This window comes from Zalophus californianus, chromosome 3 (genome assembly GCF_009762305.2).
Source record: "Zalophus californianus isolate mZalCal1 chromosome 3, mZalCal1.pri.v2, whole genome shotgun sequence".
In the NCBI taxonomy this organism is placed as follows: Eukaryota; Metazoa; Chordata; class Mammalia; order Carnivora; family Otariidae; genus Zalophus; species Zalophus californianus.
This window is the reverse complement of record NC_045597.1, coordinates 85,577,825-85,592,161: the sequence shown is the minus strand read 5'-3', so window position 1 is coordinate 85,592,161 and position 14,337 is coordinate 85,577,825. Positions and strand designations below refer to the sequence as shown.

Genomic DNA, 14,337 nt, shown 5'->3' with positions numbered 1-14,337 from the left:
ATTCATTCTAAAAATTAGATCAAATATCCCTTAAATTAACTTCTTGGTTTGATTTATGCTTATAGCTGCTTTCTTTGCTAAAACACACCAGTCACTGGTCAGTCCTGGACTTAGGCCTGGGTGGTATTTAACTTTAGACTGGCTCAAGGCTTTCCTCTGACAGGCCATACCCAGCTTCTAAACTGTACTTGGGAAGTTTTTTTTTCTTTTTTGAATGACGGGGTGCTTTAAGAGCTACTCACTGGAATATTATGTGCCTGGGAATTTATTTTTTCAGGAGGTAATACAAATGATATCTCATAAACTGCTGATGTTTACAAAGGTATAGAGACCAGTATTGAGGGGAAGATGTGAAGACACCCTGATGGATCTGGCTGGCTGGGCAGGATGGCCTTCCTCCCTTGCTGAGGGTCCCTTTCACTCTCCTCAAGTTCACTGACATCTTCACAGAGCAGCTCCCATCATCAGAGGACAGAGCCTAGGCTCTGGGATTATAGTCTAAGCTCAAATTCTAACTCTGACTTGTCATGTACTGGCTATGCAAACTCAGGTAGGTTGTCACATCTCTGTGGACTTAGGCTCCCTATACCACGGAGGATTATTTGTGACCATTCAATGCGTAAGACGTGAAAAGCATCTAGCATTTCTTTGGCACATAACTATTATTTATTAAAGTGTCTGCTATTATTAATACTACCACTATGGAAGGGTACATTATAAAAATAACACAGCTTAACATTCTTACAATTTCTAGAAAAATGAATGCCCTCATGATAAAATTTTATTAAGAACTACCTTGTAGTCTAAAAGACCATATTATTAAAATGAAATTATTACTCTAATGACCTTGATGCTTTTCCTCTTTGCAGAGCAATGGCTTCTAATAAATCATCCACTGTGAGATGCCAGAAAATATAAAGAACGAATACTGGGCTGTCTGAGTTGTCCACACTTCTATTCTACCGGAGTCCTCTCTTAAGCTTACATACACTAAAAAGAGATGAAACCAAGTATATGTTATTATTGTAGAAGTCTTGATTTATACTAATGGAACCTCTGCGTCAAACTAGTTAGATTTCCAACAATAACCAGATTAAAATAGCTAGAAAAGCCTGGAGATGAAAAAACAAAATTTAGATTCACCTTTTGAAGATAAGCTTCAAAACAACTTATGGGGAAGCATGACCTTCTAACAAATAGATCTGGGAGGTAGGAAAGAGGTAAAGAAAAAAGGAGTCTCTGCTTTTTTGTGTTATTACGTAGTGTCCAAATGTCTGTTCAAATCAAGCTTTATACAGAAGGGAATGGGTTGTTTCCTTCATGATAGAGAACTGAACTGAAATTCAATTTAATAATTATGTTGTATGAGTAAGGAAATGGCATCTGAACTGTAATTCTGCCTACTTATTAACTATTCCAAGAAACAGATGAAAAACCCACAAACATACCGGTAATCATTTCAAATAATCACTTTTATATTTTTGAAACCTCAACATACAAACATACACATATCCAAACACACGCTGTTTGAAAAATTTCCCTGCAAAATACACTTGATCTTAGGCTGAGAAGTGATCCCCGCAAAATACAGATCTACCTATATAACTGCTTTTAAAATTTACAGATTTACAAAAATGCACAGAACTATATATTCTCATTTCAACTTAGCTTAAAGAAAAACACAGGAATCAGAAGTTTTGTTTTTAGAGTCCCCTCCCTTTACTATGTGATCTATGGCAAAGTGCCAGATATTTCTGGACCTTGGTTCTTTCATTTGTAAAACGGAAATATCTGTCCCGTCTCCTTCACAGAGGGATTGTGAGGCTCCAATAAGATGTGAAGCACTGTGAAAAACACTCTTACAAGTGTTAGCATACCACAATAAGCTCAAGAGGATGCAGCTGTAATAAAAATTTTTCCAGAAAATAGTATCACTGTAGCAGATTTAGGGCAAATTTTCCAAAAATCTCTGAAGATTATAACCATATGGAAGAGACCCAATACTTGACCTTGATCAGGAACTGCATTAACCTTAGAGTTTTGATCTTTGGTTGTCTTAAAAATGAGTAATTTGGGAAGGGGCGGGAGCCAGACCTTCCTGTACTAAAAACATAAAGGATAAGCGTAATACTACACCACTATCTAATGGGATTATGGAAAATAAACTTGTCTTTACATATTTAAATTACTTTAAGAGAGCAAGTAGAATTCATCAACATTAGAACATAAGGACCTTCTCAAGGAAGCAGAAAAATACAAGTGAAAAAGTAAACCTACATTCTAATGTCCTAGCACAGGGCTAAAACCAGTAACAGCAACAAATTCTAAACATTCTAAATATGTCTAAGGTAATACTCACTGAAAGCAGATAGTTTGTATTGCCAGGGGCACAGCTATAACAGAGGAGGAGAGTTATTTTGTCTCTGAAATGAACTTTCTTCCTTCTGATTCCATTCCTTCTTCCTGTACCTAAGACAGAAATGCAGGTGCAGTGAATGAACAAAAATCAAGGCAGTCCAGAGATGAGATATGGTTTCTGAAAAATTACAACTTCATCAAGCAATTTCTAGAAAAAAAAAAAAAGAAAGAAAACAACAGCTAGGAACAGGCTCTCCCTACTACAAAACATTTCAAAATCTAAATATAAGGTAGCAATGGCAGTCCCATGCACTGAATCACCTCATCCTTGGTGTCATCACCAAGGGAGAACACTGAGGATCAAAAGTTTTATTGAACCTGAACATGAGACACACATTAAAACTTCCTCCACCACTAATTTAGATCAAAACTTGCTCTCAGGCCAAGATATACCATTTAAGGCTCTCCACTCTCCAGAATACAAGCGTATTCCCAAATCCTCTGCAAAGATGGTGTTGAAGAATTACTGGACAGCATGCCAGGGTCCTGAGGACAGGCCATCTTGTCACCCCATGTGGACATGACAATTGTTGGTAAGAGTCGTCCATCCTTACTATTAATTTTGCATAAATCTCTTCATAATCTCTTCAACAACTTCCCCCACCCCCCAGTAGTAGAGAATTAAGCTATTCCCAAAGATGTAAACAGGAGACTCCAAGCCCCACCCACACTATCCAAGCAGAGGACAGTGAAAGAGGATAGGCCCAGAGGGATAAGGGTAAGGGAGTGTGGCAAAGTGAGGAGTTCAGATCAGGACAGGGAAGGGAGGAGGGCAAGGAATGAAGGGCAAAACCCACAGCCTGGGAGGAAGAGAAAGGCATAAAACCCAAAGAGTTTAAGGTGGAGAGGTAATGGAAATGGGGCTATGGGTGGATAAGGAAGCAGAGAGTGAGGGTGGGGCTGGGAAAAAAGAAAAGAGGAAGAAGAGAAAAAGCGTGCGCGTAAAGAGAGAGTTAGGCAAGAAAAGGACGAGACAGAGTGGGGAAGGAGAGGCCGGAGCAGGGGGAGCAAAGCAGGCAGAAAGGTGAAAGGTAAGAAAAAAGGGGGTAGGGAAGGAGAGTACGGGACCATGTGTGTGGGGGGGAGTTGGGGAGACGCCAGAGCGACGGGTAGGGCAGCGAGGGCCGAGCCGCGGGGGTGGAATCCAGACGCCGGGCGGGGGAGGGGGCGGCGGGACAGTGGGTGGGGGCCGCCAGGCGGCGCCGGAGACCACCAAACTTTACATAGACCCGAGACCGTTTCCTGGAGGGCGTGCAGAAAGGAGCTGGAGCCTCGCCTGGCCTTGCCTCACCTCACCTCGCGGCCCAGGGCAGGGGCGTCCGCCTACCCCTCCCCAGCAATGCCTCCCGACCCCCCTGCCCTCGGTGAGGACACGCGGCCCGCAGGCCCCGCCCGCTTCTTCCCCCGCCACCCGGCAGCCCCTCCCCCACGCTGCCCCGGGACTCTCGCCGCTGACCCCAGAGACCCCGTCCCGGGCCCCTCCGCTCGCCCTGGGGTGAGGAGGCCCGACGCCGCCCGAGGGAGGCCGGGCCCGGCGGGGAAGGAGGAGGAGGAGGGCGCGGCGCAGCCCGAGTTTCCCACCTTTTCTCCTGGCCCAGACGCAGCTGGGGTGGACGGGACCTCTCGCGCTCTGCCTTCTCCTCCAGCTTCATGGAGCCATGCGCCTGGGTGGGGGCTCCCGAGAGAAGCGGGCCCGCAGACGGGCCGGACGCGCGGCGCGGACGGGGCGGGGCGAAGAAGGCCGGCGGGCGGGCGGAGGAGGAAGCGACGGGGCGGCGGTGGCGGCAGGGAAGAACTGCTAGAGGTATTCCCCGGGCAGCTGGAGGACTGAGTCGAGCCGGGACCCGAGTCCTCCAGTATCCCAGCAGCCACCGGAGGCAGTGAGGTAATGGAGGAAGAATGTAGGGAGTCCTCCAGTGGACCACACGCCCTCTAGCGAGCCGCGAAAACCATAGAGATCCCGGAGCCGCCAGAGCACCGCCCCGCCACTGTCACGTGGCCTGACCCCGCACAATTTATTGGCTGGCGCCGACTCTACGGGGTTGAATTTAGAGGGCTGATTTCCATTCGTGGGGCTGAATCCCAGGCAGTTGGAATAAAAGGGGAGACGCGGAGCGGATCTGGAGGTGCCGGCTGGCCCGGCTCATGTCCGAGCGCTACGTTCCATCCGCTCAGCTACCAGCACTGTCGACCGGCGCAGTGCACGCCGGGCCGCCCGGCCTCTGCGAACGAACGCGGAGCGCGCCGGGAGATTTCGTGCGGGCCCGGGCGGGCAGCCTTGTCGGCGCCGGGGCCCTGCTGGGGTGCCGGCAGTGTCGCCCGGCCCTCGCCCGCCTTAGCACCCGACACCCAGCTGCCCACGGCCCTTCTCATCCAAGCCTCATGTTGCCTCACGCGACCCGGCCGTAGCCTTCGAAAGCAGCCAGGAAGGGGCGTTTCAGAGCCGCGTACATCAAACCGACCCACTGGCCAAAGGCCATGCCCGCAGGAGTGTACCAGGCTCGGTGCCAGCCTCCTCATGGACCGAGAAGGGCAAACAGCATCCAGCCTTTGGTATCAGGAGTCCGTCTCTCTGTCTTGAACCCCTGAATTCCCAAGCTGGAGATGACCAGTTACCCACAGGACAGGATTATTCAGTAGGCCCACTAAGCACATTCCTCAACACTAGCAGGGCAAAGGTCTCAAAAAGACCAATATAAAGCATTTTTCAAAAATATTAGGAGTAAATAATTTCCAATACTTGCTATTTAATTTGCTTTGATTTGACGACTTGGCATTTTGTTTTTAATTACAGATGGAGTTGCACTTTTTTTTTTTTTTAAGATTTTTATTTCTTTGACAGAGCACAGGCAGAGGGAGAAAGAGGGAGAAGCAGGTTCCCTGCTGAGCAAGGAGCCCGATGTGGGACTCGATCCCAGGACTCTGGGATCATGACCTGGGCCAAAAGCAGCCGCTTAACCGACTGAGCCACCCAGGCGTCCCTGGGTTGCACTTGTTTCTGCCCTGCTCCCACACCCTCACCATTCCAAACACAAACTGTATAGGCCCTACAGCAAAGGCATGCCCTCTTTTAAAGCAATGCCAGTCTTGTTAAGAACACAGACTCAAGCCCACAGATAGACTGTTTTTGTGTTTTGCTATTCTGTTTATGCACAAAGGAATCCTTAACATGTTTGTCCTCAAGGAGCAAAGAAAAGTAGTAAAAAATGCAAATCATATCTGACAGTGAAGCTTTCCAGCAAAAACCTTCTGCTCTAGAATGCATAATGTACTCAAGCATAATAAGATCTACTACTACAGACTTTTAGCATAATTACCTGTAGGCAACAAAAACTGAGGAAACTGAGTATCTTTGACTGGTGTCTCTTGGACCTAAGCTCCCAAAGAGAATCTGGTGAAGGACAACAGAGAAAGGAACAGACAGTGATGCTTTGTAGAACAGGAGGTGACTTTTTTAAAAAAGCAATTTCTGTAGCAGTCTTCACAATTTCTGTCACAGTCTTGACACACTTATCTGCTGTTGAGGCCACATTTGCCTGTTTCTAACCTCTGCCTGAAAAACTACAAATTAGATGATCATATGGCCCACAGCCAGAAATACAGGAGGCAGCAAGCCAGAGGTCAATTTTTTTTTGTTTCTAAATAAGAAGACAAAATCCTGACTTAAAGTAATCAGAATAAATTTCACATCGTGAAGTTTTTTCCAGCTGCAAGTCTTAAAATATGGCATCTGGAAAGGACCTTAGTCTATTGCTCCCAGGGCGGTACTATAGCATCATTAAACAGCCCACAGATAAGGGAGTTATTGCTCCCTCGTTATCAAGCTGTCAGGGAGTAAATGATGGAACTAAGTTAGACTTGAAACACTCCCAAATTAAAAACAAAAGCAAACCTTGCATTGAGCTGTCAAAAAATGCATTTTACTGAGAAGTAGGATCCAGATGCTGTGGCCATTGTTAATTGATGCCAAAAGGCAAAGAGGACTTTTTAAAAAAGTCACTTTGAGGTCACCTGTCATCAGTAAGCAACAGTTTGAACTGATGCAAATATATACAGAATGGGGATGCCTGGGTGGCTCAGTTGGTTAAGCATCTGCCTTTGGCTCGGGGCACGGTCCCAGGGTCCTGGGATCAAGTCCTGCATCGGGCTCCCTGCTCAGCAGGAAGCTTGCTTCTCCCTCTGCCTGCCGCTCCCCCTGCTTGCGCTCTCTCTCTCTCTCTCTCTCTGGCAAATAAATAAATAAAAATCTTAAAAAAAAAGATATGCAGAATGAAATTATGAACAGGAGGAAGAAACGGAGGGCAATATATGCCAGAAATACGGAAGAGGCTGTGTCTTACTTATTTTCTCGTTTCCTACACACAATAGAGAAACCTGGTACATAGGAGGGAGGCACTCATTATTTGTTACTCGAATAAACGAAGAAGAAAGCCAGCAAACAGCGGAATGTAATATAGTTGGGAAAGGGAACTGTAGCTCAAGCCCTCTGCATGATCCTGAAATGTCATCCCAATCTGCTGTGATATAACTGCACTACTCTATCAAAATAGCTCAAATCATCTGCTTCCAGATGCACAGCTTCCCATCATTTCTTGCTTTGAATGGTTAAGAATATATGGTAATGTAAGAGACTAGATCTTAATTGTTCCCACCACAAAAAAGAAATGATAATTATGTAACATGTAGAGGTGTTAGCTAACTCTATAGTGGTAATCATATTGCAGTATATAAGTGTATCAAGTCAACAGATTGTACACCTTAAACTTACACAGTGTTATATGTCAATTATATCTCAATTTAAAAAATTATATATGGTAATGATTAAGAGAGTGCACTCTGGAATCAGCTGTGTTCAAATTCCAGCCCTGACACTGAATACCTGTGAACCTAGAGCGAGTTAAAGCATAATAACTCAGGGTTATGAAATTTAAATGTTTACACATATGAAGCTATTATAGGATAAGCATGTCAAAGATGCTCAATAACTGTGAACCTTATTAGTATTAGGATGTTGTGATAAACATGAAATTGACCTGTACAACAGACAGACCCATTCTTTTGGATGAGCAATGCACTGATGCACTAAAGGCATTTGTCAACCTGTAGTAATGAAATAAGTTTTCACAAGAGATATTGATGGATGACACAGATTTTATCTGTCCCACTTTCCAGACTGACATGAGTCCGGTCTTAGTAGGAAATACAGAGTCTAAATCTGAGTTCTCGTCTCCACAAAAAGCAGGCACAGAGAGACTGTAATCTCCTTCAGAGATGGTGCCTGTCTCCTGTGTATCCTCCACAGGGTAAGTCCAGTTGAGTACTTAAAAGGGATGATAAATACTAATCTGCTTAAAATAAATGTTTACCAGGTCACAGGGGTGACTCATTCAATTGAGCATCCAACTCTTGATTTCAGCTCAGGTCTTGATATCATGGGTCATGGGATTGAGCCCTGTGTCTGTTTTGGGCTCCATGCTCAGTGAAGATTCTGCTTAAAGATTCTTTCCCTCTGCCCCTTCCCCTGCTCAAGTGCACACATGCTCTCTCTCTCAAATAAATAAATAAAATCTTAAAATCAATCAATCTTTACCTGTATATACCAATGTCTACATGGGTTGAGTGTTTCAGAAATATGAATGTTTCTGACAATATGAAATATTTCTGACAATATTTCTTTTTTTTAAATATTTTATTTATTTATTTGTCAGAGAGAGAGAGAGTACAAGCAGGGGGAGCAAGAGAGGGAGAAGCAGACTCCCCAGTGAGCAGGGAGCCTGATGCGGGACTTGATCCCAGGCCCCTGGGATCATGACCTAAGCTGAAGGCAGATGCTTAACCGACTGAGCCACCCAGGCATCCCTCTGACAATATTTCTTGACAAACTGCCAAGACCCACAGTATTTTGTTTGTGGTAGAGTTAAACCACATTACTCTGAGAAGATGTATTTTAAAACTTTGTATGTCACTTAGGTACACAATTTAACATGAAGAAGTTTCTAAACTTCTAGCTATTATTGGTGAAATAAATGAAACCAAGTTGGGAAGCTCAAGTCACACATGTTTATTCTATAAATACTCTTAATATCTAGTCTGTACTGAGAATTTTATATTATTGTTTTACTGAGATATAACATACACATATAGAATGCACAAATCTTTTTTTTAAAGATTTTATTTATTTATTTATTTGGGAGAGAGAGACAGAGATAGTGAGAGAGAGCATGAGTGGGGAGGAGAGAGAGAAGCAGGCCCCCCACTGAGCAGGGATTCCCAACATGGGCTGGAGCCCAGGACCCTGGGATCATGACCTGAGCTGAAGGCAGAAGCTTTTCAAAAAAAAAAAAAAAAAGATTTATTTATTCATTTGAGAGAGAGCACAAGCAGGGGGAGAGGCAGGCAGAGGGAGAGGGAGAAGCAGACTCCCCGCCAAGCTGGGAGCCTGACGTGGGGCTAGATCCCAGGACCTGGAGATCATGACCCTAGCCAAAGGCAGACGCCCAGCCATCTGAGCCACCCAGGTGTCCCTCGAATGCACAAATCTTAAGTACACAGTTTGGCTGACTCTTACATTAGTATATACCCATGTAACCACCATCCAAATTAAGATGTAGAAATTTCAAGCAGCGCAGAAGGCTCCCTTGTGCCTTCACCCAGGTACTAAGCCCCCTTCAGAAGATAACCATTATTTTGGCTTATATCACCAGAAATAGTTTTGTTTGTTCTTGGATATCATAGAAACAGACTCATACAGTATGTATTCTTTTCGTCTGAGTTCTTTTGCTCAACATTATGTCACAGAAATGCATCTCTCTGGTTGGGTGCGGGCATAGTTCATTCCTTTTCTTTGCTGCATAGGCTACTGTGTCATTCAGTACATATTGAATGAATATGCCACAATTTGTTTATCCAGCATTATTAAAAAAAAATCTTGTTTCCTTCTCTGAATCTAGAGATTTAAGACTTTCTACAAGATCTCATGTTTTTTGCAACCTTGTGTGGTTCATCCTCAAATTACAATAGTTATAAATGACTATTGTATCCATCAGAATCCAGTCAGGAAAGAGGGTATCTGAGAGATAGCACTACATCTTCACTTGTCTAGCCTCAGGGTTATGTCACCTACTCTTCTTTCTGCCATAATCTTGCCTGCAGAGAACTTAATCTTCCTGACATTCCACGGAACATCACACTGAACCATTACACTGGTGACATCTTGCTGAGTGGATGTGATGAGCAGGAGATGGCAAGTGCTTTAGATGCATTAGAAAGTCACATGTGTTCTGGAAGGCAGGGAATAACTTTTAATCCTGGTACCAAGTACTATTATCAATTACAGTCCAGGAAATAGAAACCACACTAGGCATTTCAGACAAAAGGGATTTAATACAAGGAGTTGGTTATACAGAAGTTAGAAGTCTAAGAGAATGAAGTAGATGTTGAGACACCAAAATTAGCAACCGTAAGAAGTAGCTACCACCTCTAGGGGTGAGAGAACACTAGGGAAAATCTAGCATTACCAGAATGTAGGAACTTGAAGGATAGGCCACCAGAGGCTGTGTGGGATTGAACGACCATTTTACCTCTGGTGCTGGAACCTCTAAGAGGGTACTGTGTGCCTGGTCCTTGGGACTTTGTGGGGTGCCCTTGGGCTGGTGCTCAGAGAACCAAACTAGTGGGGAGCTGGAACTTCTGCAGTTAGTTACTGGAAGAGTACCACAGGAGCTGCAAACAAGAAGAGATGCCCGTCTTCTCTCCTCCCACCTTCCAGGTTCTCACCAGCACCTCCATCAGCAGAGCCTAAAAAGGAAATCAGGGGGCACGGAGTTCTGGGAAACGTGGTTTGCGACAGCCAGCATCACACAGTGGAATTGAGACAAGTAGGCTTGGCCTGGTAAGTACCTGGGTAACTACCAGCCATCATTTCAACGTTTCACCAAAATAAGAAGATTGTCTTCTTTTTTTTTCCCCCTGGGAATATGCCAGTCGCAACTCCTTTGGGTCCTGGTTGAAAACTTAGAAGTTCTGGGCCTTCTCCCAAGAATGCTGAAAGCTGTCACTCTACCTGAATTGTCTAGCACCTTAGGGCTTGTGGAGCTCCTGAACTTCTAGCTTCTAAAGCTCCAAAAGCTGCAGCAATTGGATACACACCAAGGGAAGGAAAGAGCCTGAGGTCAGTGGGACACATTCCAAGAGTTAGTACCTTACAAATGTTACAAGGACTTTTTTTTTTTTTTTTTTGAGAGAGAGTGCACAAGCAGGGCAGAGGGAGAGGGAGAGAGAGAATCTTAAGCAGGCTCCATGTTCAGTGCGGAGCCCAACCCGGGGCTCAATCTGAAGCCCCTGAGATCATGACCTGAGCAAAATCAAGAGTTGGTCACTTAATCGACTGAGCCACCCAGGTGCCCGAAGGCCTTTCTTAATATAATGACTTTAAGTTTCTCAGAGATGGAAACATGAGAGCAATTTAAGACTACCATCGTTTTCTTCTTCAATGTTGTATTAGAGACCTTGATGTGCAGAGATGGAGGAACAATGAGACTAAATAAACAACATCTCACCACAGCAGGAAAGGAAAAAAATAATAAACAAATGAAAAAAGAAAAAAAAAAACCCAAAATTACAAAAGGAAAGGCAAGATATGGGGACTCAGACGGCAGGAGCTGATGAGACGCTACAAGCACAGATCCTGATTTGTGCTGAAGAAGATTACAGTTTGCTTGGGGCTTGCTCAGGGACAACAAAAAGTAAGCACGTTGAAAGGAAATCACTGAACATATACAAAACAATGGAAAACATTGAAGTGGTGAGGTGACACCAATGTAAAGGAAAAGAGGCTGCGTATGATGGAAAGCATCAGGAATCCTTGCTCACTGACCCCACAGCTGCTCCCTACCCACCAGATCACGAAGGCTGTCTGGCTGAAGCTATGAAGCTGGTATGGTGAACATGTCAACGTGTGAAGTGCCACGTAGCTACAGCACTGACCACAAATGTGTCCGACTAAAAGAGTGAATATATGAGTGAAGTTTGAAAGCTACCCATGCTGTGAATATTTTCTCACTTCTTAAGGCAGAGATCTTAACTTACATAGAAACTGAGTTCCTAAGCTTCAGACTAAAGCCTTAGGACCCTAGCAGAGCCCAGACATCCCAAACTAGGGATCTCCTTTCTTCTAAACTACACAAAGCTGTAGGAAGGAGAATGCAGGGAGAAAGGGCAAGCAGGGCCCAGGATGGGGAAGTGAACAGAACATCTCCTTCACTTACACTTAAGTGTAAATCCAACAAAATATGTAAGGGCATGTATAAAGAAAACTACAAAATGCAATTGAAAGAAATAAAAAAATGTAAAAAAAAAGTGAAGGGACATACTGTATTCATGGATTGGAAGACTCAACAAAGATACTGGTTCTCTCCAAATTGATCTGTATGTATAGATGGATAGATCTAAAGCAATTCCTATCAAAATTCTACCAAGGATTTTGGTAAACATAGAAAAGCTTATTCTAAAATTCACATAACAACAACAACAAAAAAAAACAGGAACTAGAATATCTCAAAGAATTTTGAAAAAAAGAAAAGTAGGAAGACCCACTCTACCTGATATTATGGTTTCCTTATATGGCTATGGTAATCAGGACTGCAGTACCGGCTGAGGGACAAACACATAGATCCCAGAATAGAGAATAAAGTGATAGCCTACACAAGACCAGCCAACCTGGTTTCTGACAAAGATTAAAAAGCAATTCGATGGATGAAAGGAGAGTCTTTTCAAACAAATGGTGTTGGAGTAACTAGATGTCCATGGACAAAAAACCAAAAACCTTGGCTTAACCCCTTTTACAAAAATTGACTCAAAATGGATCATAGATTTTAAAGTGAAGTGTAAAAGTATAGAACATTTAGAAGAAAACAGCAGAAAATCTTCAGGGCCTGGGCTTGTTGAACAGTTTGTGGATATGACACCAAAAACACTACTCATAAAAGGAAAAAAAATTGATCAACTGGATTTCATAAAACGTTTTTCTCTATGAAAGGTCCTCTTAGGAGGGCAAAAGTACGAGCTACAGACTGGAAGAAAATGTTTGTAGACCACATATCTGATAAAGACCTTATTTCTAGTATATATAAGGAACTCTCAAACTTAATGGTAAGAAACAAACAATCCAATTAGAATATGGCCAAAATGCATGAATAAACATTTCATTGAAGAGGATATATGGAAGGAAAACAAGCACATGAAAAGATGTTCAATGTCACTTGCATTAGACACATTAAGATCACACTGAGATGCTCTTACAAACCTACCAGGGCAGCTGAAATAAAAAGTAGTGGTCATACAAAATGCTGGCAAGGACACAGAGAAAACGGGATGGCTCATACATTTGCTCATGGGAATGTAAAATTGTACAACCACTTTGGAAATAGTTTAGCAGTTTCTTCTTCTTTTTTTAAAAAGATTATTTATTTATTTGAGAGACAGAGAGAGAGAGAGAACACAAGAAGGGAGTAGCAGAGGGAGAGGGAGAAGCAGGCTCTCTGCTAAGCAGGGAGCCCGATCCGTGGCTCAATCCCAGGACCCTGGAACCCTGAGCCGAAGGTAGACACTTAACCGACTGAACCACCCAGGTGCCCCAGTTTGGCAGCTTCTTAACCCTGTGTCCCAACAATTACACCACTGGACATTTCTCCTAGAGAAACGAAAACTTATGTCTTCATGAAAACCCTTACACGATTGCCCATAGCCGCTTTATTCATACTAGCCTGAAACTATGAACAGCTCAGACGTCCTTCAGCGGGTGGATGGTGAAAGAAACTGTGATAGGTCTATACTGTGAAACACTACTCAGCAGGAAAAACGAACAAACCATTGATAAACATACCCACCTGTACGGAGCTCGAGGAGCAGGAGCTTTGTGGCCCTGTGCTGTGAGGTGCCCAAGGAGCACGGCTCTCCAGCCTCTGCTTAGGTCCGCTCAGCTTCACTCTCCCCTGCATGGACGGGATAGAACTCAGGCCAGGCCTCTCATCCTCCCCGTCCCAGGAGTGGCTCAAGCATGACCGCATGACCCAATTCAGGCCAAAGACAGTTGCTGAGCAAGAGTCATAGCTCGCCTTTCTCCTGGTGACTGGTGTCTTGCCTCCACGTAGCACATGACCTGGAGCAGCCGGAAAGGAACCACACTGGTTATACTGTTTGAGCCTCTGAAAGAGTCCATGCCTAAGCTAAAACTACCCCAGACTCATGTGATAAATTCTATCTTCTATTAAAAGAACAAACTATAAAGAGTTCCTGGAACAATTCAAATAACAGGAGACAACAAGATGCCTCTACTCTGAATGGGGGAGTTGCTGAACTCCCAAAGTCTAAAGGAAGGGGGAGTATATTAGGGAAATACGATCCTGTGTTACCTAAGCCCCGTCTTCCACCTCAACAAAAATGGAAGATCCCTAAATAAGGCAGAAGCTGCCCCTTTTTCTAACCTTCTTTTGTGTCAGTCTCACTAAGGAGTAACTTTTTAGTTCCAGCAGTGGAGCCAGAATAAAAAAAAATTATTTTTCCCCTAAAGAGAAAGCTCACAAAATACGGGTAAACACACAACAATGTGTAGTGCTTCCTCCCTTCCCTAGAAGCCAGTGGGGGAAAGAAGTAGCGGGGGCGGGTCCCCAGCCCAAGAGAGGTTATAGTTTCTCACATTCCAAACAGAGCTCACTGGAGAAACAACATGAATATTGTCTTAGCAGCTTCAAGGAAACTGGTCCTTCTTTACCGGCTTGGCATTTCTATTCGCAGACACCAAAGAAGTGGCAGGCTCCAGGGGCTCAGCTGTTGTTCCTGTCTATCTGAGGGGCTGGCCATTGTGCCCTCATGTGACAGGTCACCTCATCTGGTCCAGGCTCTTAACAAGAAGAGTGAGAC

The 14,337-nt window shown here is 44.1% G+C and overlaps 1 protein-coding gene and 2 long non-coding RNA genes across 8 annotated transcripts in view; 1 reads left to right on the top strand and 2 right to left on the bottom strand.

The window, feature by feature from the left end:
- The window catches only part of AMMECR1L (AMMECR1 like), a 22,925-nt gene extending 18,220 nt beyond the window's left edge, over positions 1-4,705 (bottom strand). For 2 of the 5 annotated variants that reach the window (XM_027589214.1, XM_027589215.1), the window contains exons 1-2: positions 4,000-4,660; positions 2,360-2,469 (exon numbers count right to left, since the gene is read on the bottom strand). The gene's annotated coding sequence lies outside the window, so the exon portion shown is untranslated. Of the gene's footprint in view, positions 1-2,359; positions 2,470-2,811; positions 2,920-3,999 lie in introns of those variants that run through there. The other 3 variants (XM_027589216.2, XM_027589212.1, XM_027589213.1) reach the window with 3 other exon arrangements.
- On the top strand, positions 2,815-14,337 carry LOC113919688. Of its 2 annotated transcripts, XR_003519085.1 has the most exons (4): positions 2,815-3,449; positions 7,658-7,721; positions 10,187-10,309; positions 14,212-14,337. It is a non-coding gene; the product is annotated as an uncharacterized LOC113919688 (long non-coding RNA). The 2 variants fall into 2 exon arrangements; XR_003519084.1 differs by lacking the exon at positions 7,658-7,721.
- On the bottom strand, positions 9,800-14,223 carry LOC113919691. Its single transcript, XR_003519087.1, has 3 exons — positions 14,114-14,223; positions 13,305-13,576; positions 9,800-10,215 (listed from the first exon to the last, which is right to left on the bottom strand). It is a non-coding gene; the product is annotated as an uncharacterized LOC113919691 (long non-coding RNA).